This window comes from Carassius auratus, unplaced genomic scaffold (assembly GCF_003368295.1).
Source record: "Carassius auratus strain Wakin unplaced genomic scaffold, ASM336829v1 scaf_tig00217197, whole genome shotgun sequence".
Lineage (NCBI taxonomy): Eukaryota > Metazoa > Chordata > Actinopteri > Cypriniformes > Cyprinidae > Carassius > Carassius auratus.
In genome coordinates this window covers 927-18,098 of record NW_020528937.1, presented here as the reverse complement: position 1 = coordinate 18,098, position 17,172 = coordinate 927, and the positions used below count along the sequence as shown (strand labels likewise).

The 17,172-nt window shown below is 50.4% G+C and overlaps 27 non-coding genes across 27 annotated transcripts; all 27 read left to right on the top strand.

The window, feature by feature from the left end:
- Positions 1-268: 268 nt before the first annotated feature.
- Positions 269-341, top strand: trnak-cuu (transfer RNA lysine (anticodon CUU)). The gene has a single exon. It is a non-coding gene; the product is annotated as a tRNA-Lys (tRNA).
- Positions 342-472: 131 nt separating this feature from the next.
- On the top strand, positions 473-546 carry trnan-guu (transfer RNA asparagine (anticodon GUU)). The gene has a single exon. It is a non-coding gene; the product is annotated as a tRNA-Asn (tRNA).
- A 793-nt stretch (positions 547-1,339) lies between these two features.
- Positions 1,340-1,412, top strand: trnak-cuu (transfer RNA lysine (anticodon CUU)). Its single transcript has one exon. It is a non-coding gene; the product is annotated as a tRNA-Lys (tRNA).
- Positions 1,413-1,543: 131 nt separating this feature from the next.
- Positions 1,544-1,617, top strand: trnan-guu (transfer RNA asparagine (anticodon GUU)). The gene has a single exon. It is a non-coding gene; the product is annotated as a tRNA-Asn (tRNA).
- Positions 1,618-2,410: 793 nt separating this feature from the next.
- Positions 2,411-2,483, top strand: trnak-cuu (transfer RNA lysine (anticodon CUU)). The gene has a single exon. It is a non-coding gene; the product is annotated as a tRNA-Lys (tRNA).
- A 131-nt stretch (positions 2,484-2,614) lies between these two features.
- trnan-guu (transfer RNA asparagine (anticodon GUU)) lies at positions 2,615-2,688 on the top strand. Its single transcript has one exon. It is a non-coding gene; the product is annotated as a tRNA-Asn (tRNA).
- Positions 2,689-3,481: 793 nt separating this feature from the next.
- Positions 3,482-3,554, top strand: trnak-cuu (transfer RNA lysine (anticodon CUU)). Its single transcript has one exon. It is a non-coding gene; the product is annotated as a tRNA-Lys (tRNA).
- A 131-nt stretch (positions 3,555-3,685) lies between these two features.
- On the top strand, positions 3,686-3,759 carry trnan-guu (transfer RNA asparagine (anticodon GUU)). Its single transcript has one exon. It is a non-coding gene; the product is annotated as a tRNA-Asn (tRNA).
- A 793-nt stretch (positions 3,760-4,552) lies between these two features.
- trnak-cuu (transfer RNA lysine (anticodon CUU)) lies at positions 4,553-4,625 on the top strand. The gene has a single exon. It is a non-coding gene; the product is annotated as a tRNA-Lys (tRNA).
- A 131-nt stretch (positions 4,626-4,756) lies between these two features.
- Positions 4,757-4,830, top strand: trnan-guu (transfer RNA asparagine (anticodon GUU)). The gene has a single exon. It is a non-coding gene; the product is annotated as a tRNA-Asn (tRNA).
- A 793-nt stretch (positions 4,831-5,623) lies between these two features.
- Positions 5,624-5,696, top strand: trnak-cuu (transfer RNA lysine (anticodon CUU)). Its single transcript has one exon. It is a non-coding gene; the product is annotated as a tRNA-Lys (tRNA).
- Positions 5,697-5,827: 131 nt separating this feature from the next.
- Positions 5,828-5,901, top strand: trnan-guu (transfer RNA asparagine (anticodon GUU)). Its single transcript has one exon. It is a non-coding gene; the product is annotated as a tRNA-Asn (tRNA).
- A 793-nt stretch (positions 5,902-6,694) lies between these two features.
- Positions 6,695-6,767, top strand: trnak-cuu (transfer RNA lysine (anticodon CUU)). Its single transcript has one exon. It is a non-coding gene; the product is annotated as a tRNA-Lys (tRNA).
- Positions 6,768-6,898: 131 nt separating this feature from the next.
- On the top strand, positions 6,899-6,972 carry trnan-guu (transfer RNA asparagine (anticodon GUU)). Its single transcript has one exon. It is a non-coding gene; the product is annotated as a tRNA-Asn (tRNA).
- A 793-nt stretch (positions 6,973-7,765) lies between these two features.
- trnak-cuu (transfer RNA lysine (anticodon CUU)) lies at positions 7,766-7,838 on the top strand. Its single transcript has one exon. It is a non-coding gene; the product is annotated as a tRNA-Lys (tRNA).
- Positions 7,839-7,969: 131 nt separating this feature from the next.
- trnan-guu (transfer RNA asparagine (anticodon GUU)) lies at positions 7,970-8,043 on the top strand. The gene has a single exon. It is a non-coding gene; the product is annotated as a tRNA-Asn (tRNA).
- Positions 8,044-8,977: 934 nt separating this feature from the next.
- On the top strand, positions 8,978-9,051 carry trnan-guu (transfer RNA asparagine (anticodon GUU)). The gene has a single exon. It is a non-coding gene; the product is annotated as a tRNA-Asn (tRNA).
- Positions 9,052-9,844: 793 nt separating this feature from the next.
- Positions 9,845-9,917, top strand: trnak-cuu (transfer RNA lysine (anticodon CUU)). The gene has a single exon. It is a non-coding gene; the product is annotated as a tRNA-Lys (tRNA).
- A 131-nt stretch (positions 9,918-10,048) lies between these two features.
- trnan-guu (transfer RNA asparagine (anticodon GUU)) lies at positions 10,049-10,122 on the top strand. Its single transcript has one exon. It is a non-coding gene; the product is annotated as a tRNA-Asn (tRNA).
- A 793-nt stretch (positions 10,123-10,915) lies between these two features.
- Positions 10,916-10,988, top strand: trnak-cuu (transfer RNA lysine (anticodon CUU)). The gene has a single exon. It is a non-coding gene; the product is annotated as a tRNA-Lys (tRNA).
- Positions 10,989-11,119: 131 nt separating this feature from the next.
- Positions 11,120-11,193, top strand: trnan-guu (transfer RNA asparagine (anticodon GUU)). The gene has a single exon. It is a non-coding gene; the product is annotated as a tRNA-Asn (tRNA).
- Positions 11,194-11,986: 793 nt separating this feature from the next.
- Positions 11,987-12,059, top strand: trnak-cuu (transfer RNA lysine (anticodon CUU)). Its single transcript has one exon. It is a non-coding gene; the product is annotated as a tRNA-Lys (tRNA).
- A 999-nt stretch (positions 12,060-13,058) lies between these two features.
- trnak-cuu (transfer RNA lysine (anticodon CUU)) lies at positions 13,059-13,131 on the top strand. The gene has a single exon. It is a non-coding gene; the product is annotated as a tRNA-Lys (tRNA).
- Positions 13,132-13,262: 131 nt separating this feature from the next.
- trnan-guu (transfer RNA asparagine (anticodon GUU)) lies at positions 13,263-13,336 on the top strand. Its single transcript has one exon. It is a non-coding gene; the product is annotated as a tRNA-Asn (tRNA).
- A 793-nt stretch (positions 13,337-14,129) lies between these two features.
- On the top strand, positions 14,130-14,202 carry trnak-cuu (transfer RNA lysine (anticodon CUU)). Its single transcript has one exon. It is a non-coding gene; the product is annotated as a tRNA-Lys (tRNA).
- Positions 14,203-14,333: 131 nt separating this feature from the next.
- trnan-guu (transfer RNA asparagine (anticodon GUU)) lies at positions 14,334-14,407 on the top strand. Its single transcript has one exon. It is a non-coding gene; the product is annotated as a tRNA-Asn (tRNA).
- Positions 14,408-15,073: 666 nt separating this feature from the next.
- Positions 15,074-15,146, top strand: trnak-cuu (transfer RNA lysine (anticodon CUU)). Its single transcript has one exon. It is a non-coding gene; the product is annotated as a tRNA-Lys (tRNA).
- Positions 15,147-17,172: the final 2,026 nt, after the last annotated feature.

The window sequence follows — 17,172 nt, the reverse complement described above, 5'->3', positions numbered from 1 at the left end:
ACGTGCCTGGAAGCTTCCGGTCTCTGTGGTGAGACCGGGTTCAGCAGCTTAAGTTGAGTTTCTTTGTGCTTGGAGCCAAGCTCGTCAGACCAAGCAACCTCCAGAATCGAGGTGGGACGCCCCTGCTCTAAGCCTACCGCTAGGCTTAACCCCAACCTTACCCGCGAGATGTTTTGTCAAGCCTCTGCGAAAAGCGAGGCTCTGTTTGCTCATAAAATGTTTGGCAGTTCTCAAAACAGACGTCAGCCTTGGGAAAGTGACTGCCGCTGCCCGGCTAGCTCAGTCGGTAGAGCATGAGACTCTTAATCTCAGGGTCGTGGGTTCGAGCCCCACGTTGGGCGTGCCTTTTGGCTCTCTCTCGCCCCTCCCAATGGGTGTAATTCTCTTGAATTAAGTTTGCTGACGCAGGACTAGTGTCGCGCCCAGCGTCAAATTCTTTTGTGACTGTTACCCACAAGAGCTTACACTACCAGTCTCTGTGGCGCAATAGGCTAGCGCGTTCGGCTGTTAACCGAAAGGATGGTGGTTCGAGCCCACCCAGGGACGAAGCAAGCTTTTCGCAGCAATGTCGGCAAGCACGGACTTTAGCACGCTTGTCCGCTGACGCAGCGTCTGTAGCCCCTTTTCAGAGTCAACAGCTTTTGCGAGTCATCTTGTGTCAAAATAAGACAAAGGGTGCTGAGTGATTGTTTGTGTCAGCTCAAGTTTGCTGTGGAGAGTTCGTGTTTTGTTTTCCTTGTGGTGGAGGCCTGTGTGGTCCAGGGAGGTCCTGCTCAAAATTCCCTCTAGGACCGCCACAAAATGCCACCAAATTGCTTCTCCAATCATATGCTGTCGGAGTTTGCAAACTGTATTCACACAGCGAGACAGAACTCCATACCTGGAACCTTTTATGAGTTGGCTGAACTAATAGCCTTTCAGGCTGTTGAACCAGAGCTCTGCTCGTTCAATCTGTATTCCCCAGCAACAGGCATGGCTAAAACAAACATAGAAGACTCTATGGCTAGTGTGGCCAAACTCTGTCCTGGAGGGCCCTGTCAGGTAGAGTTTCACTCCAGCCAGCTCCATCAGACGTGCCTGGAAGCTTCCGGTCTCTGTGGTGAGACCGGGTTCAGCAGCTTAAGTTGAGTTTCTTTGTGCTTGGAGCCAAGCTCGTCAGACCAAGCAACCTCCAGAATCGAGGTGGGACGCCCCTGCTCTAAGCCTACCGCTAGGCTTAACCCCAACCTTACCCGCGAGATGTTTTGTCAAGCCTCTGCGAAAAGCGAGGCTCTGTTTGCTCATAAAATGTTTGGCAGTTCTCAAAACAGACGTCAGCCTTGGGAAAGTGACTGCCGCTGCCCGGCTAGCTCAGTCGGTAGAGCATGAGACTCTTAATCTCAGGGTCGTGGGTTCGAGCCCCACGTTGGGCGTGCCTTTTGGCTCTCTCTCGCCCCTCCCAATGGGTGTAATTCTCTTGAATTAAGTTTGCTGACGCAGGACTAGTGTCGCGCCCAGCGTCAAATTCTTTTGTGACTGTTACCCACAAGACCTTACACTACCAGTCTCTGTGGCGCAATAGGCTAGCGCGTTCGGCTGTTAACCGAAAGGATGGTGGTTCGAGCCCACCCAGGGACGAAGCAAGCTTTTCGCAGCAATGTCGGCAAGCACGGACTTTAGCACGCTTGTCCGCTGACGCAGCGTCTGTAGCCCCTTTTCAGAGTCAACAGCTTTTGCGAGTCATCTTGTGTCAAAATAAGACAAAGGGTGCTGAGTGATTGTTTGTGTCAGCTCAAGTTTGCTGTGGAGAGTTCGTGTTTTGTTTTCCTTGTGGTGGAGGCCTGTGTGGTCCAGGGAGGTCCTGCTCAAAATTCCCTCTAGGACCGCCACAAAATGCCACCAAATTGCTTCTCCAATCATATGCTGTCGGAGTTTGCAAACTGTATTCACACAGCGAGACAGAACTCCATACCTGGAACCTTTTATGAGTTGGCTGAACTAATAGCCTTTCAGGCTGTTGAACCAGAGCTCTGCTCGTTCAATCTGTATTCCCCAGCAACAGGCATGGCTAAAACAAACATAGAAGACTCTATGGCTAGTGTGGCCAAACTCTGTCCTGGAGGGCCCTGTCAGGTAGAGTTTCACTCCAGCCAGCTCCATCAGACGTGCCTGGAAGCTTCCGGTCTCTGTGGTGAGACCGGGTTCAGCAGCTTAAGTTGAGTTTCTTTGTGCTTGGAGCCAAGCTCGTCAGACCAAGCAACCTCCAGAATCGAGGTGGGACGCCCCTGCTCTAAGCCTACCGCTAGGCTTAACCCCAACCTTACCCGCGAGATGTTTTGTCAAGCCTCTGCGAAAAGCGAGGCTCTGTTTGCTCATAAAATGTTTGGCAGTTCTCAAAACAGACGTCAGCCTTGGGAAAGTGACTGCCGCTGCCCGGCTAGCTCAGTCGGTAGAGCATGAGACTCTTAATCTCAGGGTCGTGGGTTCGAGCCCCACGTTGGGCGTGCCTTTTGGCTCTCTCTCGCCCCTCCCAATGGGTGTAATTCTCTTGAATTAAGTTTGCTGACGCAGGACTAGTGTCGCGCCCAGCGTCAAATTCTTTTGTGACTGTTACCCACAAGACCTTACACTACCAGTCTCTGTGGCGCAATAGGCTAGCGCGTTCGGCTGTTAACCGAAAGGATGGTGGTTCGAGCCCACCCAGGGACGAAGCAAGCTTTTCGCAGCAATGTCGGCAAGCACGGACTTTAGCACGCTTGTCCGCTGACGCAGCGTCTGTAGCCCCTTTTCAGAGTCAACAGCTTTTGCGAGTCATCTTGTGTCAAAATAAGACAAAGGGTGCTGAGTGATTGTTTGTGTCAGCTCAAGTTTGCTGTGGAGAGTTCGTGTTTTGTTTTCCTTGTGGTGGAGGCCTGTGTGGTCCAGGGAGGTCCTGCTCAAAATTCCCTCTAGGACCGCCACAAAATGCCACCAAATTGCTTCTCCAATCATATGCTGTCGGAGTTTGCAAACTGTATTCACACAGCGAGACAGAACTCCATACCTGGAACCTTTTATGAGTTGGCTGAACTAATAGCCTTTCAGGCTGTTGAACCAGAGCTCTGCTCGTTCAATCTGTATTCCCCAGCAACAGGCATGGCTAAAACAAACATAGAAGACTCTATGGCTAGTGTGGCCAAACTCTGTCCTGGAGGGCCCTGTCAGGTAGAGTTTCACTCCAGCCAGCTCCATCAGACGTGCCTGGAAGCTTCCGGTCTCTGTGGTGAGACCGGGTTCAGCAGCTTAAGTTGAGTTTCTTTGTGCTTGGAGCCAAGCTCGTCAGACCAAGCAACCTCCAGAATCGAGGTGGGACGCCCCTGCTCTAAGCCTACCGCTAGGCTTAACCCCAACCTTACCCGCGAGATGTTTTGTCAAGCCTCTGCGAAAAGCGAGGCTCTGTTTGCTCATAAAATGTTTGGCAGTTCTCAAAACAGACGTCAGCCTTGGGAAAGTGACTGCCGCTGCCCGGCTAGCTCAGTCGGTAGAGCATGAGACTCTTAATCTCAGGGTCGTGGGTTCGAGCCCCACGTTGGGCGTGCCTTTTGGCTCTCTCTCGCCCCTCCCAATGGGTGTAATTCTCTTGAATTAAGTTTGCTGACGCAGGACTAGTGTCGCGCCCAGCGTCAAATTCTTTTGTGACTGTTACCCACAAGACCTTACACTACCAGTCTCTGTGGCGCAATAGGCTAGCGCGTTCGGCTGTTAACCGAAAGGATGGTGGTTCGAGCCCACCCAGGGACGAAGCAAGCTTTTCGCAGCAATGTCGGCAAGCACGGACTTTAGCACGCTTGTCCGCTGACGCAGCGTCTGTAGCCCCTTTTCAGAGTCAACAGCTTTTGCGAGTCATCTTGTGTCAAAATAAGACAAAGGGTGCTGAGTGATTGTTTGTGTCAGCTCAAGTTTGCTGTGGAGAGTTCGTGTTTTGTTTTCCTTGTGGTGGAGGCCTGTGTGGTCCAGGGAGGTCCTGCTCAAAATTCCCTCTAGGACCGCCACAAAATGCCACCAAATTGCTTCTCCAATCATATGCTGTCGGAGTTTGCAAACTGTATTCACACAGCGAGACAGAACTCCATACCTGGAACCTTTTATGAGTTGGCTGAACTAATAGCCTTTCAGGCTGTTGAACCAGAGCTCTGCTCGTTCAATCTGTATTCCCCAGCAACAGGCATGGCTAAAACAAACATAGAAGACTCTATGGCTAGTGTGGCCAAACTCTGTCCTGGAGGGCCCTGTCAGGTAGAGTTTCACTCCAGCCAGCTCCATCAGACGTGCCTGGAAGCTTCCGGTCTCTGTGGTGAGACCGGGTTCAGCAGCTTAAGTTGAGTTTCTTTGTGCTTGGAGCCAAGCTCGTCAGACCAAGCAACCTCCAGAATCGAGGTGGGACGCCCCTGCTCTAAGCCTACCGCTAGGCTTAACCCCAACCTTACCCGCGAGATGTTTTGTCAAGCCTCTGCGAAAAGCGAGGCTCTGTTTGCTCATAAAATGTTTGGCAGTTCTCAAAACAGACGTCAGCCTTGGGAAAGTGACTGCCGCTGCCCGGCTAGCTCAGTCGGTAGAGCATGAGACTCTTAATCTCAGGGTCGTGGGTTCGAGCCCCACGTTGGGCGTGCCTTTTGGCTCTCTCTCGCCCCTCCCAATGGGTGTAATTCTCTTGAATTAAGTTTGCTGACGCAGGACTAGTGTCGCGCCCAGCGTCAAATTCTTTTGTGACTGTTACCCACAAGACCTTACACTACCAGTCTCTGTGGCGCAATAGGCTAGCGCGTTCGGCTGTTAACCGAAAGGATGGTGGTTCGAGCCCACCCAGGGACGAAGCAAGCTTTTCGCAGCAATGTCGGCAAGCACGGACTTTAGCACGCTTGTCCGCTGACGCAGCGTCTGTAGCCCCTTTTCAGAGTCAACAGCTTTTGCGAGTCATCTTGTGTCAAAATAAGACAAAGGGTGCTGAGTGATTGTTTGTGTCAGCTCAAGTTTGCTGTGGAGAGTTCGTGTTTTGTTTTCCTTGTGGTGGAGGCCTGTGTGGTCCAGGGAGGTCCTGCTCAAAATTCCCTCTAGGACCGCCACAAAATGCCACCAAATTGCTTCTCCAATCATATGCTGTCGGAGTTTGCAAACTGTATTCACACAGCGAGACAGAACTCCATACCTGGAACCTTTTATGAGTTGGCTGAACTAATAGCCTTTCAGGCTGTTGAACCAGAGCTCTGCTCGTTCAATCTGTATTCCCCAGCAACAGGCATGGCTAAAACAAACATAGAAGACTCTATGGCTAGTGTGGCCAAACTCTGTCCTGGAGGGCCCTGTCAGGTAGAGTTTCACTCCAGCCAGCTCCATCAGACGTGCCTGGAAGCTTCCGGTCTCTGTGGTGAGACCGGGTTCAGCAGCTTAAGTTGAGTTTCTTTGTGCTTGGAGCCAAGCTCGTCAGACCAAGCAACCTCCAGAATCGAGGTGGGACGCCCCTGCTCTAAGCCTACCGCTAGGCTTAACCCCAACCTTACCCGCGAGATGTTTTGTCAAGCCTCTGCGAAAAGCGAGGCTCTGTTTGCTCATAAAATGTTTGGCAGTTCTCAAAACAGACGTCAGCCTTGGGAAAGTGACTGCCGCTGCCCGGCTAGCTCAGTCGGTAGAGCATGAGACTCTTAATCTCAGGGTCGTGGGTTCGAGCCCCACGTTGGGCGTGCCTTTTGGCTCTCTCTCGCCCCTCCCAATGGGTGTAATTCTCTTGAATTAAGTTTGCTGACGCAGGACTAGTGTCGCGCCCAGCGTCAAATTCTTTTGTGACTGTTACCCACAAGACCTTACACTACCAGTCTCTGTGGCGCAATAGGCTAGCGCGTTCGGCTGTTAACCGAAAGGATGGTGGTTCGAGCCCACCCAGGGACGAAGCAAGCTTTTCGCAGCAATGTCGGCAAGCACGGACTTTAGCACGCTTGTCCGCTGACGCAGCGTCTGTAGCCCCTTTTCAGAGTCAACAGCTTTTGCGAGTCATCTTGTGTCAAAATAAGACAAAGGGTGCTGAGTGATTGTTTGTGTCAGCTCAAGTTTGCTGTGGAGAGTTCGTGTTTTGTTTTCCTTGTGGTGGAGGCCTGTGTGGTCCAGGGAGGTCCTGCTCAAAATTCCCTCTAGGACCGCCACAAAATGCCACCAAATTGCTTCTCCAATCATATGCTGTCGGAGTTTGCAAACTGTATTCACACAGCGAGACAGAACTCCATACCTGGAACCTTTTATGAGTTGGCTGAACTAATAGCCTTTCAGGCTGTTGAACCAGAGCTCTGCTCGTTCAATCTGTATTCCCCAGCAACAGGCATGGCTAAAACAAACATAGAAGACTCTATGGCTAGTGTGGCCAAACTCTGTCCTGGAGGGCCCTGTCAGGTAGAGTTTCACTCCAGCCAGCTCCATCAGACGTGCCTGGAAGCTTCCGGTCTCTGTGGTGAGACCGGGTTCAGCAGCTTAAGTTGAGTTTCTTTGTGCTTGGAGCCAAGCTCGTCAGACCAAGCAACCTCCAGAATCGAGGTGGGACGCCCCTGCTCTAAGCCTACCGCTAGGCTTAACCCCAACCTTACCCGCGAGATGTTTTGTCAAGCCTCTGCGAAAAGCGAGGCTCTGTTTGCTCATAAAATGTTTGGCAGTTCTCAAAACAGACGTCAGCCTTGGGAAAGTGACTGCCGCTGCCCGGCTAGCTCAGTCGGTAGAGCATGAGACTCTTAATCTCAGGGTCGTGGGTTCGAGCCCCACGTTGGGCGTGCCTTTTGGCTCTCTCTCGCCCCTCCCAATGGGTGTAATTCTCTTGAATTAAGTTTGCTGACGCAGGACTAGTGTCGCGCCCAGCGTCAAATTCTTTTGTGACTGTTACCCACAAGACCTTACACTACCAGTCTCTGTGGCGCAATAGGCTAGCGCGTTCGGCTGTTAACCGAAAGGATGGTGGTTCGAGCCCACCCAGGGACGAAGCAAGCTTTTCGCAGCAATGTCGGCAAGCACGGACTTTAGCACGCTTGTCCGCTGACGCAGCGTCTGTAGCCCCTTTTCAGAGTCAACAGCTTTTGCGAGTCATCTTGTGTCAAAATAAGACAAAGGGTGCTGAGTGATTGTTTGTGTCAGCTCAAGTTTGCTGTGGAGAGTTCGTGTTTTGTTTTCCTTGTGGTGGAGGCCTGTGTGGTCCAGGGAGGTCCTGCTCAAAATTCCCTCTAGGACCGCCACAAAATGCCACCAAATTGCTTCTCCAATCATATGCTGTCGGAGTTTGCAAACTGTATTCACACAGCGAGACAGAACTCCATACCTGGAACCTTTTATGAGTTGGCTGAACTAATAGCCTTTCAGGCTGTTGAACCAGAGCTCTGCTCGTTCAATCTGTATTCCCCAGCAACAGGCATGGCTAAAACAAACATAGAAGACTCTATGGCTAGTGTGGCCAAACTCTGTCCTGGAGGGCCCTGTCAGGTAGAGTTTCACTCCAGCCAGCTCCATCAGACGTGCCTGGAAGCTTCCGGTCTCTGTGGTGAGACCGGGTTCAGCAGCTTAAGTTGAGTTTCTTTGTGCTTGGAGCCAAGCTCGTCAGACCAAGCAACCTCCAGAATCGAGGTGGGACGCCCCTGCTCTAAGCCTACCGCTAGGCTTAACCCCAACCTTACCCGCGAGATGTTTTGTCAAGCCTCTGCGAAAAGCGAGGCTCTGTTTGCTCATAAAATGTTTGGCAGTTCTCAAAACAGACGTCAGCCTTGGGAATGTGACTGCCGCTGCCCGGCTAGCTCAGTCGGTAGAGCATGAGACTCTTAATCTCAGGGTCGTGGGTTCGAGCCCCACGTTGGGCGTGCCTTTTGGCTCTCTCTCGCCCCTCCCAATGGGTGTAATTCTCTTGAATTAAGTTTGCTGACGCAGGACTAGTGTCGCGCCCAGCGTCAAATTCTTTTGTGACTGTTACCCACAAGAGCTTACACTACCAGTCTCTGTGGCGCAATAGGCTAGCGCGTTCGGCTGTTAACCGAAAGGATGGTGGTTCGAGCCCACCCAGGGACGAAGCAAGCTTTTCGCAGCAATGTCGGCAAGCACGGACTTTAGCACGCTTGTCCGCTGACGCAGCGTCTGTAGCCCCTTTTCAGAGTCAACAGCTTTTGCGAGTCATCTTGTGTCAAAATAAGACAAAGGGTGCTGAGTGATTGTTTGTGTCAGCTCAAGTTTGCTGTGGAGAGTTCTTGTTTTGTTTTCCTTGTGGTGGAGGCCTGTGTGGTCCAGGGAGGTCCTGCTCAAAATTCCCTCTAGGACCGCCACAAAATGCCACCAAATTGCTTCTCCAATCATATGCTGTCGGAGTTTGCAAACTGTATTCACACAGCGAGACAGAACTCCATACCTGGAACCTTTTATGAGTTGGCTGAACTAATAGCCTTTCAGGCTGTTGAACCAGAGCTCTGCTCGTTCAATCTGTATTCCCCAGCAACAGGCATGGCTAAAACAAACATAGAAGACTCTATGGCTAGTGTGGCCAAACTCTGTCCTGGAGGGCCCTGTCAGGTAGAGTTTCACTCCAGCCAGCTCCATCAGACGTGCCTGGAAGCTTCCGGTCTCTGTGGTGAGACCGGTTTCAGCAGCTTAAGTTGAGTTTCTTTGTGCTTGGAGCCAAGCTCGTCAGACCAAGCAACCTCCAGAATCGAGGTGGGACGCCCCTGCTCTAAGCCTACCGCTAGGCTTAACCCCAACCTTACCCGCGAGATGTTTTGTCAAGCCTCTGCGAAAAGCGAGGCTCTGTTTGCTCATAAAATGTTTGGCAGTTCTCAAAACAGACGTCAGCCTTGGGAAAGTGACTGCCGCTGCCCGGCTAGCTCAGTCGGTAGAGCATGAGACTCTCTCTCGCCCCTCCCAATGGGTGAATTAAGTTTGCTGACGCAGGACTAGTGTCGCGCCCAGCGTCAAATTCTTTTGTGACTGTTACCCACAAGAGCTTACACTACCAGTCTCTGTGGCGCAATAGGCTAGCGCGTTCGGCTGTTAACCGAAAGGATGGTGGTTCGAGGCCACCCAGGGACGAAGCAAGCTTTTCGCAGCATTGTCGGCAAGCACGGACTTTAGCACGCTTGTCCGCTGACGCAGCGTCTGTAGCCCCTTTTCAGAGTCAACAGCTTTTGCGAGTCATCTTGTGTCAAAATAAGACAAAGGGTGCTGAGTGATTGTTTGTGTCAGCTCAAGTTTGCTGTGGAGAGTTTGTGTTTTGTTTTCCTTGTGGTGGAGGCCTGTGTGGTCCAGGGAGGTCCTGCTCAAAATTCCCTCTAGGACCGCCACAAAATGCCACCAAATTGCTTCTCCAATCATATGCTGTCGGAGTTTGCAAACTGTATTCACACAGCGAGACAGAACTCCATACCTGGAACCTTTTATGAGTTGGCTGAACTAATAGCCTTTCAGGCTGTTGAACCAGAGCTCTGCTCGTTCAATCTGTATTCCCCAGCAACAGGCATGGCTAAAACAAACATAGAAGACTCTATGGCTAGTGTGGCCAAACTCTGTCCTGGAGGGCCCTGTCAGGTAGAGTTTCACTCCAGCCAGCTCCATCAGACGTGCCTGGAAGCTTCCAGTCTCTGTGGTGAGACCGGGTTCAGCAGCTTAAGTTGAGTTTCTTTGTGCTTGGAGCCAAGCTCGTCAGACCAAGCAACCTCCAGAATCGAGGTGGGACGCCCCTGCTCTAAGCCTACCGCTAGGCTTAACCCCAACCTTACCCGCGAGATGTTTTGTCAAGCCTCTGCGAAAAGCGAGGCTCTGTTTGCTCATAAAATGTTTGGCAGTTCTCAAAACAGACGTCAGCCTTGGGAAAGTGACTGCAGCTGCCCGGCTAGCTCAGTCGGTAGAGCATGAGACTCTTAGTCTCAGGGTCGTGGGTTCAAGCCCCACGTTGGGCGTTCCTTTTGGCTCTCTCTCGCCCCTCCCAATGGGTGTAATTCTCTTGAATTAAGTTTGCTGACGCAGGACTAGTGTCGCGCCCAGCGTCAAATTCTTTTGTGACTGTTACCCACAAGAGCTTACACTACCAGTCTCTGTGGCGCAATAGGCTAGCGCGTTCGGCTGTTAACCGAAAGGATGGTGGTTCGAGCCCACCCAGGGACGAAGCAAGCTTTTCGCAGCAATGTCGGCAAGCACGGACTTTAGCATGCTTGTCCGCTGACGCAGCGTCTGTAGCCCCTTTTCAGAGTCAACAGCTTTTGCGAGTCATCTTGTGTCAAAATAAGACAAAGGGTGCTGAGTGATTGTTTGTGTCAGCTCAAGTTTGCTGTGGAGAGTTCGTGTTTTGTTTTCCTTGTGGTGGAGGCCTGTGTGGTCCAGGGAGGTCCTGCTCAAAATTCCCTCTAGGACCGCCACAAAATGCCACCAAATTGCTTCTCCAATCATATGCTGTTGGAGTTTGCAAACTGTATTCACACAGCGAGACAGAACTCCATACCTGGAACCTTTTATGAGTTGGCTGAACTAATAGCCTTTCAGGCTGTTGAACCAGAGCTCTGCTCGTTCAATCTGTATTCCCCAGCAACAGGCATGGCTACAACAAACATAGAAGACTCTATGGCTAGTGTGGCCAAACTCTGTCCTGGAGGGCCCTGTCAGGTAGAGTTTCACTCCAGCCAGCTCCATCAGACGTGCCTGGAAGCTTCCGGTCTCTGTGGTGAGACCGGGTTCAGCAGCTTAAGTTGAGTTTCTTTGTGCTTGGAGCCAAGCTCGTCAGACCAAGCAACCTCCAGAATCGAGGTGGGACGCCCCTGCTCTAAGCCTACCGCTAGGCTTAACCCCAACCTTACCCGCGAGATGTTTTGTCAAGCCTCTGCGAAAAGCGAGGCTCTGTTTGCTCATAAAATGTTTGGCAGTTCTCAAAACAGACGTCAGCCTTGGGAAAGTGACTGCAGCTGCCCGGCTAGCTCAGTCGGTAGAGCATGAGACTCTTAATCTCAGGGTCGTGGGTTCGAGCCCCACGTTGGGCGTGCCTTTTGGCTCTCTCTCGCCCCTCCCAATGGGTGTAATTCTCTTGAATTAAGTTTGCTGACGCAGGACTAGTGTCGCGCCCAGCGTCAAATTCTTTTGTGACTGTTACCCACAAGAGCTTACACTACCAGTCTCTGTGGCGCAATAGGCTAGCGCGTTCGGCTGTTAACCGAAAGGATGGTGGTTCGAGCCCACCCAGGGACGAAGCAAGCTTTTCGCAGCAATGTCGGCAAGCACGGACTTTAGCATGCTTGTCCGCTGACGCAGCGTCTGTAGCCCCTTTTCAGAGTCAACAGCTTTTGCGAGTCATCTTGTGTCAAAATAAGACAAAGGGTGCTGAGTGATTGTTTGTGTCAGCTCAAGTTTGCTGTGGAGAGTTCGTGTTTTGTTTTCCTTGTGGTGGAGGCCTGTGTGGTCCAGGGAGGTCCTGCTCAAAATTCCCTCTAGGACCGCCACAAAATGCCACCAAATTGCTTCTCCAATCATATGCTGTCGGAGTTTGCAAACTGTATTCACACAGCGAGACAGAACTCCATACCTGGAACCTTTTATGAGTTGGCTGAACTAATAGCCTTTCAGGCTGTTGAACCAGAGCTCTGCTCGTTCAATCTGTATTCCCCAGCAACAGGCATGGCTAAAACAAACATAGAAGACTCTATGGCTAGTGTGGCCAAACTCTGTCCTGGAGGGCCCTGTCAGGTAGAGTTTCACTCCAGCCAGCTCCATCAGACGTGCCTGGAAGCTTCCGGTCTCTGTGGTGAGACCGGGTTCAGCAGCTTAAGTTGAGTTTCTTTGTGCTTGGAGCCAAGCTCGTCAGACCAAGCAACCTCCAGAATCGAGGTGGGACGCCCCTGCTCTAAGCCTACCGCTAGGCTTAACCCCAACCTTACCCGCGAGATGTTTTGTCAAGCCTCTGCGAAAAGCGAGGCTCTGTTTGCTCATAAAATGTTTGGCAGTTCTCAAAACAGACGTCAGCCTTGGGAAAGTGACTGCCGCTGCCCGGCTAGCTCAGTCGGTAGAGCATGAGACTCTTAATCTCAGGGTCGTGGGTTCGAGCCCCACGTTGGGCGTGCCTTTTGGCTCTCTCTCGCCCCTCCCAATGGGTGTAATTCTCTTGAATTAAGTTTGCTGACGCAGGACTAGTGTCGCGCCCAGCGTCAAATTCTTTTGTGACTGTTACCCACAAGAGCTTACAATACCAGTCTCTGTGGCAATATAGGCTAGCGCGTTCGGCTGTTAACCGAAAGGATGGTGGTTTGAGCCCAACCAGGGACGAAGCAAGCTTTTCGAAGCATTGTCGGCAAGCACGGACTTTAGCACGCTTGTCCGCTGACGCAGCGTCTGTAGCCCCTTTTCAGAGTCAACAGCTTTTGCGAGTCATCTTGTGTCAAAATAAGACAAAGGGTGCTGAGTGATTGTTTGTGTCAGCTCAAGTTTGCTGTGGAGAGTTCGTGTTTTGTTTTCCTTGTGGTGGAGGCCTGTGTGGTCCAGGGAGGTCCTGCTCAAAATTCCCTCTAGGACCGCCACAAAATGCCACCAAATTGCTTCTCCAATCATATGCTGTCGGAGTTGCAAACTGTATTCACACAGCGAGACAGAACTCCATACCTGGAACCTTTTATGAGTTGGCTGAACTAATAGCCTTTCAGGCTGTTGAACCAGAGCTCTGCTCGTTCAATCTGTATTCCCCAGCAACAGGCATGGCTAAAACAAACATAGAAGACTCTATGGCTAGTGTGGCCAAACTCTGTCCTGGAGGGCCCTGTCAGGTAGAGTTTCACTCCAGCCAGCTCCATCAGACGTGCCTGGAAGCTTCCGGTCTCTGTGGTGAGACCGGGTTTCAGCAGCTTAAGTTGAGTTTCTTTGTGCTTGGAGCCAAGCTCGTCAGACCAAGCAACCTCCAGAATCGAGGTGGGACGCCCCTGCTCTAAGCCTACCGCTAGGCTTAACCCCAACCTTACCCGCGAGATGTTTTGTCAAGCCTCTGCGAAAAGCGAGGCTCTGTTTGCTCATAAAATGTTTGGCAGTTCTCAAAACAGACGTCAGCCTTGGGGAAAGTGACTGCCGCTGCCCGGCTAGCTCAGTCGGTAGAGCATGAGACTCTTAATCTCAGGGTCGTGGGTTCGAGCCCCACGTTGGGTGTTCCTTTTGGCTCTCTCTCGCCCCTCCCAATGGGTGTAATTCTCTTGAATTAAGTTTGCTGACGCAGGACTAGTGTCGCGCCCAGCGTCAAATTCTTTTGTGACTGTTACCCACAAGAGCTTACACTACCAGTCTCTGTGGCGCAATAGGCTAGCGCGTTCGGCTGTTAACCGAAAGGATGGTCGTTCGAGCCCACCCAGGGACGAAGCAAGCTTTTCGCAGCAATGTCGGCAAGCACGGACTTTAGCATGCTTGTCCGCTGACGCAGCGTCTGTAGCCCCTTTTCAGAGTCAACAGCTTTTTGCGAGTCATCTTGTGTCAAAATAAGACAAAGGGTGCTGAGTGATTGTTTGTGTCAGCTCAAGTTTGCTGTGGAGAGTTCGTGTTTTGTTTCCTTGTGGTGGAGGCCTGTGTGGTCCAGGGAGGTCCTGCTCAAAATTCCCTCTAGGACCGCCACAAAATGCCACCAAATTGCTTCTCCAATCATATGCTGTCGGAGTTTGCAAACTGTATTCACACAGCGAGACAGAACTCCATACCTGGAACCTTTTATGAGTTGGCTGAACTAATAGCCTTTCAGGCTGTTGAACCAGAGCTCTGCTCGTTCAATCTGTATTCCCCAGCAACAGGCATGGCTAAAACAAACATAGAAGACTCTATGGCTAGTGTGGCCAAACTCTGTCCTGGAGGGCCCTGTCAGGTAGAGTTTCACTCCAGCCAGCTCCATCAGACGTGCCTGGAAGCTTCCGGTCTCTGTGGTGAGACCGGGTTCAGCAGCTTAAGTTGAGTTTCTTTGTGCTTGGAGCCAAGCTCGTCAGACCAAGCAACCTCCAGAAACGAGGTGGGACGCCCCTGCTCTAAGCCTACCGCTAGGCTTAACCCCAACCTTACCCGCGAGATGTTTTGTCAAGCCTCTGCGAAAAGCGAGGCTCTGTTTGCTCATAAAATGTTTGGCAGTTCTCAAAACAGACGTCAGCCTTGGGAAAGTGACTGCCGCTGCCCGGCTAGCTCAGTCGGTAGAGCATGAGACTCTTAATCTCAGGGTCGTGGGTTCGAGCCCCACGTTGGGCGTTCCTTTTGGCTCTCTCTCGCCCCTCCCAATGGGTGTAATTCTCTTGAATTAAGTTTGCTGACGCAGGACTAGTGTCGCGCCCAGCGTCAAATTCTTTTGTGACTGTTACCCACAAGACCTTACACTACCAGTCTCTGTGGCGCAATAGGCTAGCGCGTTCGGCTGTTAACCGAAAGGATGGTGGTTCGAGCCCACCCAGGGACGAAGCAAGCTTTTCGCAGCAATGTCGGCAAGCACGGACTTTAGCATGCTTGTCCGCTGACGCAGCGTCTGTAGCCCCTTTTCAGAGTCAACAGCTTTTGCGAGTCATCTTGTGTCAAAATAAGACAAAGGGTGCTGAGTGATTGTTTGTGTCAGCTCAAGTTTGGCTGTGGAGAGTTCGTGTTTTGTTTTCCTTGTGGAACTCCATACCTGGAACCTTTGATGAATTGGCTGAACTAATAGCCTTTCAGGCTGTTGAACCAGAGCTCTGCTCATTCAATCTGTATTCCCCAGCAACAGGCATGGCTAAAACAAACATAGAAGACTCTATGCCTAGTGTGGCCAAACTCTGTCCTGGAGGGCCCTGTCAGGTAGAGTTTCACTCCAGCCAGCTCCATCAGACGTGCCTGGAAGTTCCGGTCTCTGTGGTGAGACCGGGTTCAGCAGCTTAAGTTGAGTTTCTTTGTGCTTGGAGCCAAGCTCGTCAGACCAAGGAACCTCCAGGATCGAGGTGGGACGCCCCTGCTCTAAGCCTACCGCTAGGCTTAACCCCAACCTTACACGCGAGATGTTTTGTCAAGCCTCTGCGAAAATCGAGGCTCTGTTTGCCTCATAAAATGTTTGCCAGTTCTCAAAACAGTCATCAGCCTTGGGAAAGTGACTTCCGCTGCCCGGCTAGCTCAGTCGGTAGAGCATGAGACTCTTAATCTCACGGTCGTGGGTTCGAGCCCCACGTTAGGCGTGCCTTTTGGCTCTCTCTCGCCCCTCCCAATGGGTGTAATTTCTCTTGAATTAAGTTTGCTGACGCAGGACTAGTGTCGCGCCCAGCGTCAAATTCTTTTGTGACTGTTACCCACAAACCTTACACTACTAGTCTCTGTGGTGCAATAGGCTAGCGCGTTTGGGCTGTTAACCGAAAGGATGGTGGTTCGAGCCCACCCAGGGACAAAGGAAGCTTTTCGCAGCAATGTCGGCAAGCACAGACTTTAGCACGCTTGTCCGCTGACGCAGCGTCTGTAGCCCCTTTCAGAGTCAACAGCTTTGCGAGTCATCTTGTGTCAAAATAAGACAAAGGTGCTGAGTGATTGTTTGTGTCAGCTCAAGTTTGCTGTGGAGAGTTTGTGTTTTGCTTTCCTTGTGGTGGAGGCCTGTGTGGTCCAGGAGGTCCTGCTCAAAATTCCCTCTAGAACCGCCACCTAATGCCACCAAATTGCTTCTCCAATATATGCTGTCGGAGTTTGCAAACTGTATTCACACAGCGAGACAGAACTCCATACCTGGAACCTTTGATGAGTTGGCTGAACTGTTGGACAAAGCTCTGCTCGTTCAATCTGTATTCACCAGCAACAGGCATGCCTAAAACAAACAGAGAAGAGTCTAAGCCAGGGGTGTCCAAACTCTGTCCTGGAGGCCCCTGTCAGAACTTTTACTGACGGAAAATGGTGATTTACAGCATTAAGTAACAATTCAATTCTCCCATTCAGACGTATAGGAAAATAGGGAAAACATTTTTAAAAAATAATTTATTGCAAACATACACTTCCTAAAACATTACTTCGGAGGGTAAAGGCATAAAAATCCCTTTCTTTTTTTCTCCAATTTTCTCCTATTTTTCTCTCATCTTTTCCTCTTTTTCTCCTTCCATTTCTTCCCCCTCCTTAACAGACTATTGTTCCCCAGCTTACTTCCAACCTCATCAAAACACTACAGACTGTTGATGAGATGAAAAAACACAAGTCAGCTAAATCGCTAAAATAACCGCGGTGCGATCAAGGGCAGAACCTTCTCCCAAACCAGCTTTTGATTTTGAACAATTTGTAAATTCTCAATGGTTAGGTGAGTTGTCAGAACCATGTCTATTCTCAATTTTTTTAACAGTTTGTAAATTCTCACAGACCGGTGAGGGAGCAGGTACCCAGCCACACCACACAATTGCCTTGCAATGGGTCTCACACATAGTGAATATAATCACTTGTAAGAGAGGGTGGTGATGTGGTTGGATACACCGTAGTACCACAAGCTCGATTCGATGTTTCTGAAATCTGCATGCTTATAAATTTAAGGGAAATGTCTTCTACAGATCTACCAGATTACACTGTGGCATTTTCCAAATTACTAGGTGGAGATTGTAGTTTAATTAACATCACTTTGAGCGGTCCTAGCCTGTCAGATGTTCAGATGTTAATACATTCAGCTAGCAACAATTACAGTGTCAATCTCTTCATCAGTGATCTTGAAAAATTAATGCAGAGCAACTCAGATGTGCAGTTTGAGTGTTTAATTTTAAGTGTCTATAGCAAGAAGTAAACAAGGTGGCGCTCGATGAAAAATAAGGGCTCTAGCCCATGATCAAGTGATTGGTAAGAACAGACATAATTTTTTCATCCCCTCAAACATTGCTGAGGAAAACAATCTTTGTTTTGCAATCTGCTTAGCACACTTTCTTTACCCTCAGAAACCACACACAGAATTAGAGTCTGTAGCGTCAGCATTGCAGAAGTCTGCTGGATACACTGATCAAAATATCACTTAATGATATGAATTAGTTTAAACATGTTGAATATTAAAATGGTAGTCTTCTATAGAACGAATACAGGGATGTTGGAGAAATATACAAAACAGATGTACCACATCCTAAACTGTTTTTTGTACCTCCACAACAATTATTATTTTATGATTAAAAGTCTGAAGGGGTTCATTGGCACACCATATGTGTGTGTGAGTTTTATCAAGAGTTTACCGCTCGGCGAGATCACAGATGCTGATAC